Source organism: Octopus sinensis, linkage group LG6, assembly GCF_006345805.1.
Source record: "Octopus sinensis linkage group LG6, ASM634580v1, whole genome shotgun sequence".
Taxonomy (NCBI): domain Eukaryota; kingdom Metazoa; phylum Mollusca; class Cephalopoda; order Octopoda; family Octopodidae; genus Octopus; species Octopus sinensis.
In genome coordinates, this window is record NC_043002.1 from 24,275,661 (window position 1) to 24,296,169 (window position 20,509).

The window sequence follows — 20,509 nt, forward strand, 5'->3', positions numbered from 1 at the left end:
TTAGAAATATGTATTGCAACATTGTTGCAAGAATATTACTATCCAATGCTTATAAACTATGCACAATATGTTTATGATTAAGTAAATATGTTTACAGTGAAGAAAATGTTATGAATAACTTACCAAAACATGAGAACCAATAATAAACACTTAAAAACAGTCGGTAATAGCGCGGGAGTGGGGGTGGGGTGAATGCATGCAAGCTTTTGAATAGTCATTATAGTGTCATACATTCCAATTATATGCCAGGTGCTACATACTTACTAGAAAAACCAGTGTGGTATTATACTGCATCACATAGAATGGGAATTTTAAAGATGTGGGTTGTAAAATTTTTGACTGGTACAAATATGTACCAGCTGGGCCGAAGGGGCTAAGCCATAAGTAAACTAGTCTTATGGTACTTTTGATGTAGAATTTATTACATTTGCTACACATGGTTTTATGTCTTTGGTACTACATGGTGTATAAAATCACATGTAAGAAATGTAATGAATTTTACACTGGAATTACCATCAAATTCACATATAGATTAAAGCAAATTGCGACAACCTCTTGACCTCCTCCCGTTAGATTCAGTGGAACATTTAGGATGTAACAGCTGGAGAGAAAGAAGACTGCACAAGCACTGACCTATATGTATTGACTCTGAAAGCTGGCCTTGGTGTATGATTTGAATGAAAGCGTTAGAACAAATAATGCCACAAATCCTTTTGACTTTTTAATGACTCTGGTAACCGACCACGCATATAATATAATATATATATATATATATATATATGTACACACACACACATGTATACATATATATATATATATCTTATATTTTACTTGTTTCAGTTACTGGACTGTAGTCATGCTGAGCACATCATTAAAGCAAACATGCTCCAGTTGATGTGCAATGTATTTGTGCATGCGTGCATGAAAAAATCAGTACAAAGGTGCTGAGTGAAAAACTGGGCACAAGAGGAAGCAGATGTTGCGTTTGAGAAAGAAGACTGTGCTGGTATGGACATGTGATGCATATAGATGAGGACAGCTGTATAAAGAAGTGCTGATCCTAAATGTGGCTAGAACTTGCAGAAGAGGGAAATGCAGAAAAACATGGCTGACTTTAGGACCTTGGGCTTGATGAAAGAGATGATTAAAGACTGGGATCTCTGGCAATCTTGAAAAGACTCATAGTCTTCAACAAAACTGAGTTCAGGAAGTTCTATGTTTTGTGCTCTCCAGTTTCATTACAGTGACTCTCTGCTCACCTCTCATGTATTATGCTTACCCCTTCTCTCTCCCTTCACCTCTAGAGACAACCCAACCATATCATCTCCTCTTGTCCTCCCCCTGGTAACTGCATCATCTCAATACTCTTGCCACTTGCCTCACCCCCACTCTCTCTTCTGTATCCCCTATCTTCTCCAGTTTATTGTTCTTGTTCAACCACACTATCCATTTTGGCCATCTGCCTGCTATCCCCACATTCTCCTTCCATACAATCTTACTAACTGATCCCTCACTTCTACTCAGCTTGAGTCTTGTGGGGCCACCTGATCACCTTATTGCCATTATCTATCTCTGGCAGCTCTTACTAGTCACTTTCTCTTTCTGTCCCCCACCCCCTTCCTCTACTAGGTGTGAGTAGGCATGCAGATCCCTCTACAAGAACCTGCTCTAGCCCTTCCCTTCTCATAGTAATCCCCTTATCCCCTAGCAGGAAGCTGACCCCCATCACCACCACCACCACCACCATCAACGCACAGTTTGTAGTCATGTGAACTGCATGGCAACCGCAATAGTGTAGATGGCAGGAAGAAAGTAGTCAGTGAAGTGATGGGCATTAGGAAGGGCATGCAGCTGCAGAAACCATGCCAAAGCAGACAACAGAGCTCAATGCAGTCCTTGGATACACTGGATCCTGTAAAACTGTTCAACCCATGCTAGCATAGAACATGGAAGTATAATGATGATGATGATTATATATATATATTCTCTTACTTGCTTCTGTCATTTGAATGCGGCCTTACTGGAGCACTGCCTTAAAGGGTTTTAGTTGAAGAAATCGATTTGCATGCCTAGCACTTATTCTATTGGTCTCTTTTGCCGTACCACTAAGTTACAGAGATGTAAACACACCAACATTGATTGTTAAGTGATGGTTGGAGGACAAACACAGACACACAATGGACTTCTTTCAGTTTCCATCTACCAAATCCACTCACAAGGCTTTGGGTGGACCAAGGCTATAGCAGAAGACACTTGCCCAAGGACTGAACCCAGAACCATGTGGTTGGGAAGCAAGCTTCTTACCACAGACATGCCTGCACCTATATATATATATATATATATATATATATATATATATAATGTGCACACAATATACAGACATCCGAGTTTCTCTACCAATCTAACTATCTTGAGACTCTTCTATTTTCTCTCAATCTCTCTTTTTCTTTCCTCATTTTCATGTCTCTCTTTTTATCCAGCTCTTTCATACTTCCCCTTCCTCTCCTTTCCTTTCTTACTACTTACTCTACCCACCCATGTAGGTGAGATAAGTGTGAAATGATGCCAAAGAGTTAATGTTCTGAAATCATTCTTACAGGTGTGTGATGGGTGAGGGGTATTGTGAAGAGAGAGACAATGGAGGTGTAAACTGAGAGGGGGGTGGGCTGGAGATGTCAACTTAAGTGTTTATCTGTCTGTGTTCATCTATAAATGACATTCCTGTGACATTTAGTCATCTATCACTAGTTGTGTGTGTATGTGTGCATGTGTGTGTGTGTGTATGTGTAAGTGTGAATGCATGCGTGAGTGAGTGTGAATGTGTGTGTGTGAGAGAGAGAGAGAGAGAGAGAGAGAGAAAGGGAGTGAGAGAGTATATATCTGAATGTATGAATGCAGTATGCACAGATGTGTGTTTAGGATAAATATGTATGAACATATGTATAACTGTGTGTGTATGTATAGATACATGTCATACAGCTATATCACAAACACATCCATACACAAAAGCACAGCATGCATCAGAACCAGATAGACACATAAATATCACATCACAAATACATACATTCTACACACAAGACCTCATATACACATACACACGCCCACAGTTCACAAAATTTCACCACTGCCACACAAACATACAAACACTTCCACACATAAAAACATACCATATGTCAGAGACAGACACATACTTAAACACGTATCACACCACAAACACACTCCAACATACAAACACATCACCGTCTCACACACGCAGCAGAATCTTATATATGTAATACAGTGAGTTGGAAAACTTTGATTAATTGATATTATACTTACAATCAACAAACAAAAAAACTCCTAATGGTAGGGTGTTTAATAATTAGATAAATAAATAAAAACAAGTGCATGGGGTAGCTCTACTAACTGAAATTTTTGGAAAGTAAAGACAATACAGATGGGAGCCACTTTTGTTTTTAAACACAATTATAAAAGTAACAAACATGTTTCAGTATTATTATAGCTCCTCAGCATAGCATATTCTACTTAGTTGGCAAAACCTAGAGGTGATCAGTATATAATTGTCCTGGAAAAGACATTAAATGGCATTTGATGGTGTGGCTCCAGATTAGGAGCACTGGGGTTAATCCTTAGTCACTACATTTCCAGTTCTGCTCTTCCCCAGGGTGACTATCTAACCTATAACTAGGGTTCTATCAAGGAGATTAGTAATAAGACAAATAGCAGAAGATGGTCCCGTGGATAACAAATACAGGTTTCAGAGGCAGGTTGGTCCCCAAGACAAGTGTTGCATAGACCCAGTGATATACAGAGGAGCACTGATATTACATGAACTGGTCCTCCTGCTAAGGGTTAAGGACCTGTGCCTCAAGGATAAGTTAGGGAGAACAAGAGATTAGTGGAGTAAACAGTCAGCAAACAGAAGGCAAAGGAAAACAATAAACAATTCCTGTACCTTTCTCAAGAAAAACCAGGAATCTTTAGACTTTGGAATGGGGAGGTCATTATCACTGATACCTGTAGATACAGCACATGGATTATGAATATCAACAGTATGGTTGAGGGGAAAGTATTTCAGAGGAGTGTTCGTGTGTACTAAATACAAATATATTGGTTTCATATAGGTTATGTACTGAGTTGAGAAACTTACGATAGTCTTGCTAATTTCATTAGCAAGAATTAGAAATGAACAATACACATAAGACACTTCTCTCTCTCTCTTTATATATATATATATGGAATGTAGTAATGTTAATTATGAATGTCAATGCAACTTCTTCAGCTCACTATATTACATATGTAAGACTACCATATGTGTTATTTAGCATGCAGATTCTCCCCAGAGGTACTTTTTTCTCAGCCATATTGTTTGCACACACACATACACACACACACACACACTCTCTCTCTCTCTCTCTCTCTCTCTCTCTTGACTGGTCATTTGGTTAGAAATAATATTGTCACAGCATAGGAGGGCCGATTAGGTCTAGGGGTTGAAATGAGGTGGATAAGTGAGCACCACCAAGGGCCATTGAGAGTTACGAGGGGGAGAGGCAAGAGGGAGCATGCAGGAGATGTAGAATTCACACAAATACACAAAAAACATTGATATACAGACAAAACAGATGATACAGAAAAAAAACTCATACATGATACACATGCATGTTTTAACAGAGAGTGGGGGGGGGGAGAAATAAAATACATTTAGGAACAAATACATACTTACACAAGCTAACATAAACCAAGTGTGAATGGTAGAGAAAGACAGAGAGAAAGAAAAATGGAAACAAAGGGAGGCGGAAATATAACAAACACACACTCAAAGAGAGAGAGAGAGAGACCGGGAGGGACAGAATGAGACATATGACAGAGAGAGAAGGGAGAAGAGGGTGACTGCAATAGATAGAGAGATCCTGGGGGCGGCAAAGAGAAAGAGACAGATAGAAAAAGGAAGAGAGAAGAAAGGGAACCGACTCACTCCACCTCCATCATAAGAAGTGCTGGGGTGGACGTGGGGGAACCGTGTATGTAAATATTTTCAGTATTGGGTGTCCTTACAGGGCAAACATCCGGAGGGTGGTGGTGGAGTTTGTGTTAAAAGTGGATGGAGGGAGAGGTGGGGGAAAGGGAGTAGCTAGGAAGTACGAACAGCAGACACATCCTGTCTCCATACACACTGCTGACTTGCAGGATTGAACTTGGTGTCTGCTACAGGTTTTACTGGCTTCACCTGGCCACCACCTTCAACCTGTATACACAGCATACAATGTTCTATGCCATCAGGTGCTACCCAGAATAGTACAAAGAGGAAGGAGTTCAAAACATCCCATTTCCTTTGTAGAATTGTGGAAGGGGTTATGGTAGGGTACAAAAAAAATGATGTTATAAATGAAGGTGAATGGTGGGGGATGTCAGTAGCTGGAGCACTGCATAATTGATGAGTGTTTCATTGGCTCACCTTACTGAGCCCAAAGAGCAAAACATTGGCAAAACTCACTAATTCATTATTAATTTTAAGTTATATGGAGAGAGGGAGGAAATGTTAGTTTACAGCTGTAGGTAGCAGGAGCACTACATAATAGATGAATGTTTCAATGGCTTGCACTGTTAAGTTCAACGGGAATAAATAAATGATGCAACAACAGTATAAATGCTAAACACAATGGTGTTCCACTCTTATCTATAAGAGGGAATCTAACAGGATCACTATGTGAAAACACTTAAAAAAACTTCTATTAACTGTTCTTATATTAAAAAGTTGTTAAGATTAATATCATAATAGGGCAGTGGATTAGCAGAATCAGTGTCCTCTCACTGAGCCCCATGTTCAAATCCAAACTTTGTCTTTCATATATTTGGTGTTCATGTTGGATAACTTCAAATGGACCCAGGTCAATTTTGCCATTTATTCTTGAAGGGTGGGGGATAAAAAAAATTACCAATCCATGGCAGTGGGTTAACAGAAGTATAAGATAATTGGATTAGATGCCTTGTAATATTTGTTCTGGCTCTTTGTATTCTGAATTCAAATCCTGCAATGGCCACTTGGGTGGAAGAGTTAATCTGTCACCTGGTTTAAAACCATCACCTTGTATACTGGGTGCCCTTAGTCCACTATATTGCATGCATTTAGGTCAGGGCTTTGGTTTAAGGATACTTTCTCCTCTTCCACCTGCTAATCTCAGATGCTCTGTAAAGGGTCATGGGCACTACCTCCCCTCCTGACTAAAAGATAGAAATATGGCATTTTGACTGGATGATCCTGTTTTTTTTTAGGGATATTTAGCATGACATTTTCTAATGTACCTTCTTGTATTTAAGATTTTGGAGTATGATTTAAGAAAGACCTGACTGCTATTTCTAGCAGGCTGAGTGATCACATAGACAGGTCCTAAGTTTAGTTCAGTAAACTATGTCTGCTTCTAGCAATCTATGACCCTTGCCAATAGGACAAATCCCTACTACTACTACTACTACTACTACTACTACTACTACTACTACTACTGCTGCCGTTGTGGTGAAGAGCAGGCAGAATCATTATGTTCTGAGTTCAAATTCTACTGAGGTTGATTTTGTCTTTCATCCTTTTGGGTTCGTTTAAATAAGTACCAGTTATGTACGGAGGGGGGGGGTCGATGTAATTGACTATCCCCCTCCCCCAAAATTTCATGCCTTGTGCCTATAGTAGAAAGGATTATTATTATTATTATTATTATTATTATTAATAGTTTTGCATTTTCCCAAGGGAGCCTCTGCATAGTTGCTCAAACTGCTAGAAGTAGCATCCAGTAGTGTACACTAGATGATTTAGTTCTAGAAACTTTTAAAAAGACAGGATTACCATGGTTGGAATGTCTCTCATCATAGGTTTGCTTAATCAACAACAAGATACAATTTTTCCTAGCTTACATAAGTGGGATTATTTGTTAGAGCAATTGTTTTTGCAGCAGTATGGATCTTCCTAGAACTAGCCCACTTCAAATGTGAAACAGGAGTGGCACTTACATTGGTTCGGTAGTACAAACTGGAGCAAACAGAATTAGAAACTTTATTCAGAAACACAACACAGTAAAAAAATTTGAAATTATAACTATATATGGCCAGTATTCCAGTACTTTAATTGAGGTTATTGTCTCTTTACCTTATATGTTATGCATTGTTATTTAGCACCAGACCAGTCTTGTTTTGAAATATAACAATTGTTATTGAAACTGGGGATGACAAAGAATTTAGTGTATTTGTAAAATAAAAAAAGAAAACAAAAAAAGAAAACAATAAAATGAATTTCAAATTCTCTTGTCCATAAATCTGTTTCTCTCATCATACTTTGCCCTTTGTCATCACTCTCTGTCTCTCCCATTCTCCTTTGAGTTGGGGGGGCACGGTCTTCTGAGTTACACGATGACCTTGCTAGTATTAATGGCATGGAAAAAGCAGCACCCAATACACTCCATAAAGTGGTTAGCATTAGGAAAGGCATTCAGCTGTAGAAACTATCCCAAAACTAAAAAAACTGGAGCATGATGCAGTCTTGCAATTTGTTGGATCATTTTGAACCATCCAACTCATACCAGTACAGAAAGCAGACATAAAATGATAATGATGGTGGTGACAATGATGATGATGAACAGAAATTAATGATATCATTATCATGTGCAAATTAGATAGTTTCTCTGAAGCAGTGTTTTAAGGCCCAATGCCCTTCCTTCCTCATATAATATAATGAAATAATTGTATATAGTGCTCAGATGCACTACAACAATAAAGAAATGAATTGATAATAAACTGTATTTCACTGAACAAAAAATAAATTAAAATTCTTGTATAAATACTCACTCATTTACATCAAGTTGTTCCTAAGGTCAAATTTCTTATTGAATGAGTTTGTTAAACGATCCAAGGATGAAGAGAATCTTGGTCACATTACTTCTGACAGTCTTCTCTTTAGTATGGTGCTCTAGATAAATATTATATCTGGAATGCTATACTGCATAGTAACCAAACAGTGTAGCATGTGTAAACATGTTTGATGTATCAAAACATATTTACTTCAGGTTGTTGTTGTGTTGTGTAGTCCAACATAAGCCTTAACCCAGCCACGATCAACTTGTCTTATACAATATATCTAGGAATACATCATCTAATGTGTTTCTTCTTTCTTTTAAGCATTAGAGTGTAATTTAAAAAACAATTAGGCTGTTATTTCTAGAAGGTGAAGCAGTCAGGTAGATGCTGGTAGTGTCATTGTTGTTTTACCCCAGGTCAACCCTGATATTCATCAGACCTGTGATCAAAAGCATTCCAGCTGTGACCAGCCTACCTTTTAATGAGTATGTTGGACTACATTATCTAATGTAGGTAAATTTAAGATAAAAGTATATGATGTGGCTTTTATTTCTACCAAGTCAAGCAACCATGTAGAGACTCTCTCACCAGTAATTGTACAGTTTGTTAATACTAGATAAGTATTAGTTAAGTAGACCTACAAGTAAACGTGTTCCATCCCATCTTTTACTGAGACAAAATGCTTGGTGGCATTTCATCTGTCTGACTTCAAACTCTGCTGAGGTCATCTACCTTTTATTCTTTCAGGATCAATAAGTACCAGTTGTGCATTGGGGGTCGATGTAATCAACTAGCCCCTCCCTCAAATTTCAGGAACTGTGCCCATAGGAGAAAGGGTCATTATTATTATTACATTATTTGTAGCAGCAGTAGCAGTAGTGGTGGTGGTGGCAGTAGCAGTAGCAGTAGTAAAAGAGCTATGGATAGAACTATTAGAATATTAAATAAAATATCATGCTGCATTTCTTCTGTCAATTTATGTTTACAGTTCAAATTGCTGAGATAGACTTTGCCTTTCAACCCTTCAATATCAATGAGATAAAGTACTGATCAAGTGCTGGGGTCAATGTAATTGACTAATCCCTCTCCACAAATTTCTGACCTCGAGCTTATGTTAGAAACAGTTGATATTATTACCATTCCACAAGAAAGTGAAATATGTTTTCCTATATATTTTAAATATCTGTTTAAACCCCTTGTGATTCAATAAACAAGATGTCAATAGTTATTCACAGATATTTTTTTTTCTGTATATCTTTCAAATTTAGAGACTTAAGGCTGTTTCCATTCATCTTTTCAGTTACTTTATTTTTTACATCCCTACATACAAGGCAGAGAATTTAGAACATTTCCTTCAGTATTTATTCAGTGAACAGAAAGAGCAAATTTGTAAATACCAGCTAATTCCCAAAGAGCTTTTTAAGACTTCATGGGATTAAGGTCTAACTCAATTGATGTTTCCAGATTATTCACTGCATATTCTTCCAGCTGATAAGTGGGGAGGTGATGTGGGCCAAAGTATTTTGCCCAGAAGCCTAACAAAATACCTGTAGCTGATTTGAACTCACAGCCTAAGGTCAGGTAGTTGAGTACCCATTCACTATAGTATTTCAACTATATTTGCTGAGTGCTTAGTTAATGCCATCCAATGAATACAGTAATAAAATATATTGATGTGGAATTCATTTTCGAAAAGAATGAGATAGAAAAGTGGTGTGACTGTGTGGTAAGAAGCTTGCTTCGAAATACATGGTTCTGGGTTCAGTTCCACTGCATGACAGCTTAGGCAAGTGTCTTTCATTATATAGCTTTTGGTTGACTAGAGCCTTGTGAGTGGATCTGATAGACAGAAACTCAAAGAAACCCAGTACGTGGATGTGTATATATGGTGGCTGTCTACTCCTTATGCAGAGTCTGACCACCTCTTGTACCTACCTACACTTTAGATCCATCATGGCATCTGATGTGGCTTTTTAAAACCAGACAATGTATTGAAAAGACACCTACATAGTTTGCACATCCAATTTGGACCACCAAGAGCTGCAGTTAAGTTCTGATCTTTGTGGATCTTAAAATGTCTTTTGAGGCCTCCATTAGATTTGCAGACTTTATGGCATTGAAAGGTGTGCACAATTATAAAGGCAGAATAGTTGGTGGAGGTTCGTTATATATAAGTGTGTGTGTGCTTGTCTCCCATCACTGCTTGACAACCCATGTTGTGCGTTTACATCCCTGTAACTTAGTGGTTCAGCAGAAGTGATCAATAGAATAAGTACCAGGCTTAAAAATAGTACTAGGGTCAATTCATTTGACTAAAAATTCTTGAAGCATGGCTGTAGTCTAATGACTGAAACAAGTAAAATGATAAAAGATAGATGGTCTTCAGTTGGTTCAAAACCCATGCAGGTATTATTTCTACCTGTATTTGGAATAGGACTCTTAGTTCTACATTACCTCAGTTCACTTGGCTATCAAGAATATCCCGGTTCAATTTCCATTACAGTTCCTTACCTTATTTTACAAATGGTTTTGGAAATGTCATAAACATCACAACTGTTTCCCCCACACCACCAAAATCAATAAGGGTTTCATTACTCAGATGATGGATACCCTGGTGACAAATGTTGCAGCTCTTCACCTTGATTCCATTTATATCATTCTCACCAGTGTAGTGAGATAATTATTACTTTGATAGATACATATTGAACATTCAGGCATATGTGATTGTGTGCATGTATGTGTGTGTGTCAGAGAGAGAATATCGCCAGCAGATATATAAGACAGTTTAGCCATTTGTGAAAAAGAGAGAGAGAAAGAGAGAGAGAGAGAGAGAGAGATTATAGCTTGTTATGAAGACAGACAGTCAGAAAGAGAAAGACATAGAGAGATAGATAGATAGATAGATAGATAGATAGATAGATAGATAGATGATAGATAGATAGATAGAGAGATAGAGAGAGAGAGAGAGAGAGAGTCAGTCAGACAGAGGCAGAAAGAAAGAGACAATAAAGGCCTCAATAAAAATAACTGCTGTAGTCAACACTATCTCAACTTAGTATTATGATAGAGCTGGCTAGAATGCTGATAATGTTAAATGATGCTTTTATTGATGTTATTGTTGCTGATACTACAGTTCATGTTGCCATTGTTACTGGTGCTTTAATTCATAGCTAGAGCTCTCTAAGACTATATTGTCATCATCAGAAGTACAAAAAAAAAAAGGTCATCAAAATTCTTTATAAGAAAGACCTTTATAACTAGGAGGCCAAAATCAGTAAAAGGCTAAACCAGTGTTTCTCAATCATTTTTTACCTTTGGAATCCTTTGATTACTATTTTATTTGGATGTACCCTCCTAGCCACTGGATGTTAAAAAAATCCTGTTATATTTTTATAATATTAGGAATTGTATAAAAATAATTATAACCAATTTATTGCAGATAAATTTTGAACACTGAGGCATACCCAACACCAACACTGCTCCTCAAAACTGCTGGCCTTGTGTCAAAAAAAAAAATCAAGAAATCAAATATCATCACTTTTTTGAGAGCAGTAAATTGACAGAACTGTTGGAGCACTGGAAATATGCTTTAAAGTATTTCTCTCAGCTCTTTAAGTTTTAAGTTCAAACCCTGCTGAAGTTAACTTTGCCATTCATTGCTTCAAGGGCAATAAGATAAAGTGCTCAGTAAAGTACTGGGATTGATGAAACTGATCTGTCTCAACACTCAAAACTACTGGTCTAGTGCCTAAATTTGAAACAATTGCCCCCTGACTGGCTCCCATGCCAGTGGCATGTAAAAAGCACCATCCGAACATGGTTGATGCCAGTGCCTCCTGACCAGCTCCCATCTGTGGCACGTTAAAAGCACCCACTACACTCTTGGAGTGGCTGGCATTAGGAAGGGCATCAAGCTGTAGGAACCTTGCCAGATCAGATTGGAGCCTGGCTTGCCTGTCCTCAGTCAAACCATCCAACTCATTCTAGCATGGAAGGTGGACATTAAATAATGGTGATGATGATAATGAAAGTGGTGAGCTGGTAGAATCATTAGCACGTCGTACAAAATGCTGAGTGACATTTCATCTGTTATAACATTCTGAGCTCAATTTCTTCCTATCTTGACTTTGCATTTCATCCTTTTGGGGTCAATGAAATAAGTACCAGTTGAGGACTCAGACCGATGTAATCAACTTAATCCCACCCCCAAAATTGCAGGCTTTGTGACAAGTGGTGGAGCTGGCAGAATTGTTACTGCACTGGACAAAATGCTTAGCAGCATTTCTTCTGACTTCACATTTTAAGTTCAAATGTTGCCTTTCATCTTCTCCGGGTTGATAAAATAAGTACCAGTTGAGCACTGGGATCAATATAATCAACTTACCCACTCTGCCAAAAGTGCTGACCGTGTGCCAAAATTTGAAACCATTATTATTATTATTATTATTATTATTATTACTATTATTATTAAGCTGGCAGCCAGCAGAATCATTAGCATGTTGGACAAAATGCTGCTAAGCATTTTGTCTGTCTTACGTTTTGAGTTCAAATGCTACCAAGGTTAACTTTACCTTTCATTCTTTTGGGGTCTATAAAATAAGTACCAGTTGAGTACTGGGGTCAATGTAATGAACTACCACCCTCCCACAAAATTTCATGCCTTGTGCCTATAGTAGAAAGGATTATTATTATTAAGGCAGCAAGCTGGCAGAATTGTTAGCATGCCAGGCGAAATGCTTAGCAATATTTTGTCTACCACTACTACATACTGAGTTCAAATTCCTAAGGATTATTATTATTAAGGCAGTACGCTGGCAGAATTGTTAGCATGCCAGGCGAAATGCTTAGCAATATTTTGTCTACCACTACATACTGAGTTCAAATTCCACTGAGGTCGATTTTGCCTTTCATCCTTTCGGGATCGATGTACCAGGTTGAACACTAGGGTCGATGTAATTGACACGTCCCCTCCCACAAAATGGCTACCCATTTGGAAAAATTTGGAACCATTATTTATTATTATTATTATTATTATTATTATTAATAAGTGAGAAAGCAGTGCATGCCATCAAAGTGACAATATGTCCAATTTGCCTATCATGACTACCTACCTTATAAGGGTACATCAGGCATATGCATCACAACCACATGTGCATGACATGATGACCTCATATCAAGATAAACAGTGCATGACCTTGCAGGCAGGGCCCAGTCAGAATTTTCTTTAGGTTGAGTAGCCCATCCCACTCAAAAGGTCCCTGGATAAGGGTGGTTTAAGGATGATGAAGGAAACATCCATGTTTCCAAAGGTGAATTATCCAAACCCCAAAGAATTCTTCTCAACACATGGCTATGATGCTCCCCCACTACCTCTGCTTGTGATCAGAAATGCACATATTATCAACCACTAAGGGACATGCCCAACTGGTTATGGTCAAGCAACTGACAAGCAAATCTGTGGTACTGAGCAAAATATTTACTGTAGCCCATTTTTTCACTAAGGCAAAACATGTACATGTTAATGCTTCCAATCAGTTAAGATTAGAAGAACCACTGCCTGGTACTTCATCATCATTATTAACATCATCACCTTCCCCTAAAAAAATTGTGGCCTTTTGCCAAAATTTGTGATTCTTCTTCTTTTTCTTCATCTTCTTATTCCAATAAATTCCTCTAACTAGTGGCAGAAATGGTACAGCACCAGACTAAATGCCTTACAGTATTCAGATTCTTTTCCATATCTTATTAAAAACAAAAACATGTATTAACACCATTCCTTACAACACCACCATAACTTATACTATTACCACCAACACCTAATACTACTACAACCACTAACATCATCAATACCATTTTCATAATCATCACCACTACCAATACCGCTACCACCATCACAACTACTACTGCAGTAAGTAGACTGTATTCCATATCAAACCTAATCACTTTGATGTCTCATGTCAGTGAGTTCAAATACTGCCATGGTGAACTTCACCTTTCTTCCCTTCAGGGTTATGTTGTGTGTGTGTTTGTTTTGTGTGTAGTGAAGCACATAGCTCAATGACTAGAAGCACTATTATTGCCTGGACACCATCAAAGCTGGCTTTACGCCTAATTCTAAAGTAACTAACAACATGGTTTATTTATTGTAATCATCATCATCAAAGTTGTTGTCACTACTGGTAATCACAGATGCTTAAAACAAAGATAAGACGAATTAAAAAAATGCCACCTGACAATGTATATAGGTGTGGGAAAATAAACACTTCACACCCATACTCTTGTATCTAATCCTTGAGGACAAGCAATCATGTTGTTTAACTCCAGGTCAGCCCTTATGGAGAAAACTTATTATTGGAGGTATTGCTGCAGTTATCTTTCCATTCATATTCTGATGTAGTATATCTAGGAGTACAATTGTTCATTGTGTCCTTTTTGTGTGTTTTTTTTTAAATTTGATAACATCCGTGCCGGTGGCACATAAAAAGCACCATCTGAATGTGGCCGTTGCCAGCGCCGCTTTGACTGGCTTCTGTGCCGGTGGCACATAAAAAGTACCATCCGAACGTGGCCGATGCCAGCGCTGCCTTGGTTGGCTTCCGTGCCGGTGGCACATTAAAAACACCAATCGATCGTGTCCGATGCCGGACCCCCTGGCACCTGTGCAGGTGGCACATAAAAAGCACCCACTACACTCGCGGAGTGGTTAGGGCATCCAGCTGTAGAAACTCTGCCAGATCAGACTGGAGCAGCCCCTGGCTTCCCAGACCCGGTCGAACCGTCCAACCCGTGCTAGCGCGGAAAACGGACATTAAACGATGATGATGATAAATTAAAGGATATTTGACAGCTATTTCTAGCCAGTTGAATCACTACATAAAAGCTTCTGCTCTATTTGTAGTGGTGGAGTATAAATGTATGGGTACATGGAGTTACACACTGGGTTGTTGTGAAGGGTGTAATGCAAATCATTCTTTGTTTTGTTTAATTTTAGAAATGAGTCAAGAGAGAAGAGGTAATGCTTATTATTGTTTTAATGTCCAGTTTTCCACGCTTGCATGGATAGGACAGAATTTCTTGAGGCAGATATTCTATGGCCAGGTGACTTTCCTTCCTATTGCCAATCTACCAGTTTCAAAGTAAAGTAATAAATATTTCCCCAAGGCTGAACATGTTTTCATAGAAGACTGGAAATGAATGGCACTACTTATAAGATAGTGACGTTCATTTAAAACAATTGCTTTATGTTAAGACAAGGAACATACATGTGTGCACATACACACACATGCATGCATGCACACACACACACACACACACAGAGGCATGACTGTGTGATAAGAAATTTGCCTCCCAAACACTCTGGGCTAATGTCTTCTACTACAGCCTTGGGCTGACAAAAGCCTAGTGAGTGGATCTGGTAGACAGAAATTGAAAAAACCTGTTGTTTATATGTATGTCTGTGTGTGTGAGTGTATGTCTCCCTTGTCATGACAGTTGTAAAGCAATTGTCACTATCATACAAGCAGCATCAATAATTTCCAATATCCTGTAAGAACATATCTGGTCACAGGAAAATATTACCTTACTTGAGAACAGGTGACAGTTGATGACAGGAAAGACACCAGGGCACAGAAAATTTGCTTCAGTAAACTCCTGATCCATGCAGGTATGGAAATGTGGACATTAAAACAATGATGATGATGCTATAATAAGCTTCTTTTAGTTTCCATCTACCAAGTTTACTCATAGAAGTTATAGTCTTCATAAATGAATGAGATGGCATGGTAAATGTAGGAAAGAATCACTTGTATCTTTCATCAGGCTCTATAGCATTAAGAAAAGTGAGAGTTGTATTCCTCCAAAGGACAAGTCACTAGCCAATGGTAGGGAACATTCTCAGATGATGTGATACTTCTGACAGCTAGACGAACTGCAGCTATAAGCATTTGCCCCAACAACAACAAAATACCTGCAGTAAATGTAAACTCATGACCAGATGAGTTGGTGTAATATGACTTTATTTAACTATGAGTACATGGTGGGTGACCTCACCAGTGATAGTGTCAGGGTAAAAGCACCCAGTACACTCTGGTGTAAGGAGGGGCATCCAGCTATAGAAACCATGCCAGAGCAGACATCAGAGCTTGGCACAGCCCTCTGGTTCATCAGTTCATGTAGAACCATCCAACCCATACTAGTATAGAAAAAAGAAAGTTAAATGATGATAATATATATATACATATATATATAAAATGATTTCAAATTTTGCTACAAGGCCAGGAATTTTGGAGGAGTGGAGTAAGTTGATTGCATCATCCCCCCAGTGCTTTACTGGTACTTATTTTATCAATCCTGAAAGGGATGAAATGCAAAGTTGATCTCAGTGGAATCTGAACTCAGAACATAAAGATAGGTGAAATGCCTCTAAGCATTTTTGCCCAGAGTGCTAATGATTCTGCCAGCTCGCCACCATAATAATAACACATGAGTGAATAGTGGAGTATATTTAGACTCTGAGAGAGGAGTAAGCCATATGGAATTTTCTGTTTGTTTGACACTTAAAGTTTCCATGGGAGACATTTTCCTTCAGATAATTTCAGATAGCTGCAGTTCGTGTGAGTGCTTCTTGTGAGTGCAGTTCGTGTGAATGCTTGGATTATCTAATCCCTTCTTGTTTTAAATATACATATGTGTGTGTGTGTGTGTGTGCGTATCTCTCTCTCTCTCTCTCTCTCTATATATATATATATATATATATATATATACACACACACACTTGCACAGACATACACTTTTGGCAGTAACTAACTCCAGAGAGTTGGTTCTAACTTCATGGGATTAAAACAGATGAAAGATAAATCTCCCTTGGATATAGTAACTTTCTCAAGTCATCTGGTACCTACTATATGTGAGAGTTAGGATATGGTTCAATGTTAAATATTAGCCAGTGTTGAGTATATAACATTACCTATGTTGTGAAAAACCTCGTATGGAAAGGGTGGATTTCAGACAGACCTTGTCAGTGAAATTTGTCACACAAAAACTGTACAGAAGATCGTTATATATACTATCATCATCATTTCTTTTTACATCCACTTTTCCATGCTCATACAAACACACACATTTATATACATACACATATATACACACACTTATAAATGAGTGTGCTTGTGCACAAGCTTTTTGAATGTGTGTACACACTGACACATGAATATACAAAAGGAATCGCTGTGTGGTGAAGAAGTCTGCTTCCCAACCATGTGGTTTGGGGTTCAGTTCCACTGCATGCTACTCAAGGCAAGTGTCTTCTAGCGTGATATCTTTCATTTTGAATCAGGTGGATCTTTATTGTCTTGCTAAAGACTATATGCTTGTATGTATTCATCATCATCATCACACCATGGCTGTGAGAAGTTTGCTTTCCAACCATATGGTTCTGGGCTCAGTCACACAGCATGGCACTTGAGCAAGTGTCTTCTGAGTGGATTTGGTAGATGGAAACTGACTGAAGCATGCTGTGTGTGTGTGTATGTGTGTGCGCGCGCCTCCTTGTCCTGACATTGATAGTTGTAAAATGCTTGTCACTGTCATACAAGCAGTGTCATTTTTTTCCAATATTCTGCCCAAACATGTCAATGAAGAAATATTTGTCACGCATCTAAACAAGTGAGGGTTGGCGACAGGAAGGGCATCCGGGCGTTGAAATCTGCCTCAACTCCATTCGGGAAAGTAGACGTTAAAATGATGATGATGATGATGATGACATATATATATTTATGTTATTATATGTGTGTGTGTGATTATTTAAAATGGTATGTAGAATTTTTTTAGTGTTATTGTTTCAATAAAAACTTTTGTCGCAGCTCTGAAGTATTAGTATGCATTCATTGCTTTTTGAGTTGTACTCCAATCAATGTGAATTAAGGTGTACTCTGTTAAATTCAGGTACGAGTGTGAGGGCATGTATATCCGTGTGCATTGGTGAACATTTGTTTACAAATGAGGGAAAAAAGTATCCAATAAATAAAGTAGTGTGTATGTGTAACGAAAAGGGTGCCGATTCTCAATGTATTGAGAAATTAAAATAACCACAAATACACCAAAGACGCAGACAAAAGATGGAGAAAAAAAACTGCTAGTATACATTGCATATTACAAAGAAAGTACAATTTTATAGGCAGCATATATTATATTTAAGTACACACACGCACCAATATAGTCTTCAGAAAGATCCAGTTGAATGAATACGAAAGATATCAACATACAACGAAGAAAAGGGTATGGATGAAAACAAAGAGCAGTATGGCATATGACATCAAATGGAGTATTCCACAATATGTATTACACCAGCATACATACACTGTGTGTGTGTGTGTGTGTAATTGTCTAAAAATCCACAAAGCGAAAAACAAAACAAACACTCAAATTGGTTAAATGGAGTTGGTATATCATTATTATTGTCGGGGTTACCTCAACCACAGCATGAAGCCAATAATAAGTGTATACACACACACACACACACACACAAAGAAATGGACAGCGAGAGAGCACAATAAGGAGCGAAACACAATTATGAAAGAAACACACCATGCTGCATAAAACATTTCCCACACACACACTATATATATATATATATATATATGAAACAAGAATAGACTCAATGAATCACACAATACACAGCTATAATTACATTATAACAAAGCTTGGTGGCTTCAATTCACAGCGTCACTAAAATACATATGGGTATAAGTCCGTATATGTATTTATATATAATACATAACAGAAATGCTAAGTAAAGAAGCACATCAGACATTATACCACTTCACACAACGTATCCAAAACACTATATACAAAACAATAATAACCACATCCACATATCCACAGAGACCACACTGCAAAATATATCACGAGCCAATGGAGAATCCTCTGCGCGATAAATAAAAATTCTAGAAATAGTTGTTAAATCTCCTTTAATTAACACGCTAGTGAACTAAAATGGAAGGGCACGTTGGATAATCTATTCCTAGATTTCTGGATAAACAAAAAGATTAGATGGGCAGAACTGGAACATCTTTCACTATAGGCCTGCTCGATCAAGGCTGAGCTGGAGTTAAACAACAACAGAAAATATACACTAACACATAGAAAATAGAAAACAATATAATTGTTCTATATTATATATAATTTATATAAAACAAAAACGGAACACAATAAATCATCCAATTCATTCAAAACAAAATATGCCATAATATTGCCAGACACAAAACACACAGCAAAGGAACTGGCATATGTACAAACTCAACCCATCAGAAATCACACTTCTTCAGAGAACTATACACAATAGATCACACATTACTTAACAAAATAAATCACACTACTTCACAACACAACACACAATAGATCACACACCATTTCATAACACAATATACAATAGCTCACACACTTCTTCACATCACTCTACGCCATAACATACCACAGATATACTACTTCGCAACATCACGCACTATACCATAATACAACCAAAGAGAATCACTATTTCACAACCTAACACTACAGACTTACAAGGTAACACACCACACAATGCTTATAGATTACATTGCTACATAACAGAATGCAATACAACACACACAACATGACAGATTTCACAACATATACAAAAGAAGCAGAAAGACCCTCAACAACTCTAAACATTTCCCCCATCATGTACAGCAAAAATGAAGAGAAAGATTTTTTTTCAATGAATGAGCCTCGACAATATGTAGCAGTTTCTTTCTTGCCCAACGAAAGATAAATGCAAGTCATAAACAAACGAAAGGTTGCCAAACCTCTTCCAGGCCAGGGAGAAGCTCTTTTATTTAGCTTCCATCCTTCATCTTTTTTTTTTTTATGACTTTAACGAACTGAAACCGCCTTTCTTGTGATGCTGTATTTTTTTTTCTTTTCGTTCTGACTTTGGAAAAATAAATTTGAATGAAAAAAATCTGTCAATATTTACCTTAGTCAATCGACGTCTCACTGTTCTTACGTTGTTTGTTTAATCCTCCAAACTGAAGGAGCAAAGATGTCCTAGGAACAACGACTTTAAACGTCCTGGTAACAAAGTATGTTTACTAAAATCCTCGGCCATCTCTCGCTTTCTATTAATACTTCCTTTCTCACCCTCTCAATACATGAGTAAATTTCGTTTCTCTTCACTCACTCTCTAAAAGATTCTACATATTTTCCTTACTTTCACTCATCTCCTAAACATATTCTCTCAAGTTCCCTATCGTCTGTTTTTGTCAGTATCACCATGCTACTCTCTCTCTATTTGTTTATGTTTCTTTTCACTGGTATCTTTCTTTCGCATCTAATCCCCCTCACTCATCAGCAATCTTTGTAACGGTGGCTATCACTCATACTACTCCCCTTTGCTCATTTTCGCGATATTTCACACATACACCTCCTTTATTTTCCTTTTCATAGAAATATAATTTTTTTGTATATCCTCTTTACATTTTATTTTCAAATCATTCTGGTAGTGGATAAGGTGGGGAGGTCTTTTCATCTATATTTTGTGTATGTTTATCTCTCTCTCTTACTCCCTCTATTTATATCTGTTTCTCTTTTACACCACTCAACCAGCTTAGCCATACTTTCGTAATTAGCCATTTATTTTATTTAATCC

At 37.7% G+C, this 20,509-nt stretch overlaps 1 protein-coding gene across 1 annotated transcript in view; it reads right to left on the reverse strand.

The window, feature by feature from the left end:
* Nucleotides 1-20,226, reverse strand: part of LOC115213438 (pecanex-like protein 4) — a 72,221-nt gene extending 51,995 nt beyond the window's left edge. Inside the window, exon 1 of the mRNA XM_029782414.2 lies at nt 19,838-20,226. The gene's annotated coding sequence lies outside the window, so the exon portion shown is untranslated. The remainder of the gene's footprint in view (nt 1-19,837) is intronic.
* Nucleotides 20,227-20,509: the final 283 nt, after the last annotated feature.